The following is a 2,980-nucleotide window of genomic DNA, read 5'->3' as shown; positions in this document are numbered from 1 at the left end:
TCGGTCTTGCCTGGATTTTGGCGTCCTACCCATTAGTAGCACCCACCGATTTTGGGTTAGCCCCGGGATCCTATCGGTTGGTAGGATCGATGTATACTAGACCCTCCGGTTGGTGCATGGGTGCTATTTGCCTGGGTAGTTTGCAAAGGTGGGTCCTCCTACCCACCTGTATGACCCACTTGTAGTCCAAATGAGCTCTGTTTGAACTCAAACTCATCGACAGCCTTCTTCGCGTTATTAAACACGTTGTGACCATATCCTACATGTTTTTATAATTTTAAAATGGGCGTATTCTAAGTTCCTATCTGTGTTAGCTTTCGAGACATTCGTCTTCACACGTCAGATCTTACCCCTACCGTGTATGCATAGTCTCATATAAGAAGAAGTCAGTGGGGAGAGGACATTGATTTTATTTTTGGGAGTGTTTATAACATCATCTGCATTCATATATATTATCTTGACATTTCAAATGCCATTCTCATGCATATGCATGACTACTGTTGATCCATATATGAATTTTTATGTTGAATCATTGCATTTCCAAATACTTGCTTCTTGCTTTGAATTATGAGTATGGATTTATCGACTGTTGGATTTTGATGATGATTAGTCAGGCATGTATTGAATTTCTAGATTGGATGCCATAGTCAGCTTGGAAACGAATGCATTGGTACACCGTGGAATGGGACACGTAAGTACTATGCAGTGGTACTATCTCATATAGGAGCATGGTTAGGATTTAACATTACCTCGTATTACTACCCTTCCCAATAGGGGTTTAAGTGTTGGGTTATCACGAAGGGAAAGCGTCGGTCATGGACCGCCATGGTGGTTAGAAGTACACCTGGCTAATCATTAGGATAGTTGGTAACCTTGGTGATATATTCAAATGACCAATCGTACTGTATTTATTTTCTGCTATGGTTTAGCCACGATTTACTTTTCTACTGTGGTTCGGCCACGATTTACTTTTTCGAGTGCCCATGGTTGGCCTTCTTTGATAACCCTATGGGCGTATCATAAGATGGAGAATGCACCTCGAACTTGGGGCATTCGTGCATTGTGGTTGTGAGTAGCACGTAACCTATGACTTAGTAATGTTGCTTAGGTTGATAGGCTTAAAATGAATCTCATAGATATAGAATCATTTGAATTGCGATTGCTTGTGTGAGTCTTTCTTTCCATTTACGAAGCTAGTGAGCACACCTCTCATGTACACACCTTTTTAGATGATTTTACAGGATTTCCCATAGAGGAACAAGTGTCGGGGTCCACCGACAAACCTCTAGTGGGGGATTGGTGGTCCCAAAAGGATTTGATCATAGAGTTGGATGCTCGTGCGAGAGTTATGTTACAGGACAACAGTAGTTACCACCTTACACAGTTCTTCTTTTTTATTCTTTAGGTATACTTCCCTTTTTTATGCTCTCGATAATTAAATTGTTATTTTTTATGTAAGTATCATGCCTACAGGCCCACATGTAAATATACTATGTATAAAAATTTGGGTATCAAGAGTATATGGGGATTTACAGGTATTTATACATGACAAGACTTCCACTGAGTTACACATTATATTTCTATGATTATATGTGGCATGCTATGTTGTGGTTACTGTATTAGATGATCTTGGTGGTTTTGGGTTACCTAGAGGGAACCCGATCACCAATCCGGTTCTATGTGAACAAGGCGTGACAAGTGATCAGGATAGCTACATCACTGGAATAGAAAAAATTGCATTGATTGAGAATGGGTCTTCCTCTAGCAACCTTACAGCATTGAACCGGTCAAAGGAGGCACCAAGCCCCGGGTCCTCTTAAAGACAGAATGGGAAAAGAAAATAAGGCTCGTCTGGAGTTTACAGCTTCGCACTAATCTGAAGAGTCACATCTGTTCATTTCTGTAGGAACCACGAGCTCAGGAGCTACATGAGCCCAGGCCCTTCAGAGGAAGGAGCATGTATGCAAAGCAAAAAGAGGCCAAAGAATAATGGTCTGCATGTACTATACCCGAATCAACTGCAACAGAAAGGTTTGTAACGGTGGTCAGAGATGTGACCAAGGAGCAGGAATAGCCTCCATCAGTAGGCTTGAAATATTGGACTTCATAGAAAAAGGATTGAGCAATCTCCACCGCTCCACTCCTCAGAAAGTTCGGCTTCAGAGAGCATGAGATTGATCAACTCGTATTTGTGAAGAAACAAGCATCTGTCAAAGAGAACAATGTCAGTACCACTGAAGAGATAGCAATGACTTTCTTAGAAGAAGAAAAGGGTCCTTTGCCACATCTATTCATCCATCGAGCCGTTGACCCATTCCTGAGCTGGATAAGCACTGGAGAGAACTTCAAGTTTACTCATACTGCTGAGTCAACTAGCCTAAATACCACTGATGAAAGCATCAAGTTAGTCGTCGAGTCTATAGTTGAGTTTGTTGTTGAGTCTTCTATTTATGATTACGTGTCTATCTTCCCTCTTGAGGAAAGTCCTAAGTCCATGTATGTCGAGTCTGTTACTCCTTTTTTCATGAATTAAAATTCTGATTCCGAGTATGACTTGCCTCCTTTTTCTGATGATGATCTGAATAAATATCATGATCTAATAAAATAATGCAAACCAAAGAAAGCCTAACCCATCCATGAGGATACCTGGGTTATTAATCGAGGAACCGACTAATGCCTTCAAGAGGTAAAAATTGGAATTACCTTGGATGATGAAGAAGCAGAGCAGATGATCAGTCTTCTGAAGGGATTCCTGAAGTATTCGCTTGATCTTATGAGGATAAGCCTGGGATATTGTGTAACATCGTTTGCCGACCTACACTGGGGCAAAGCCAGTCAAACATAAGCTCAAAAGGATGCGACCAAAGTGGAGTGAAAAGATCAAAGAAGAAGTGAAACAGTGGAATGTAGGGTTTCTATAGGTAATAAAGTACCCTCGATGGTTGGCCAACATAGAACCAGTGACAAAGAAAGATGGCAA

This window comes from Macadamia integrifolia, chromosome 5 (assembly GCF_013358625.1).
Source record: "Macadamia integrifolia cultivar HAES 741 chromosome 5, SCU_Mint_v3, whole genome shotgun sequence".
Taxonomy (NCBI): Eukaryota; Viridiplantae; Streptophyta; class Magnoliopsida; order Proteales; family Proteaceae; genus Macadamia; species Macadamia integrifolia.
The sequence above is the reverse complement of the archived record's forward strand: the minus strand, read 5'-3'. Positions refer to the sequence as shown.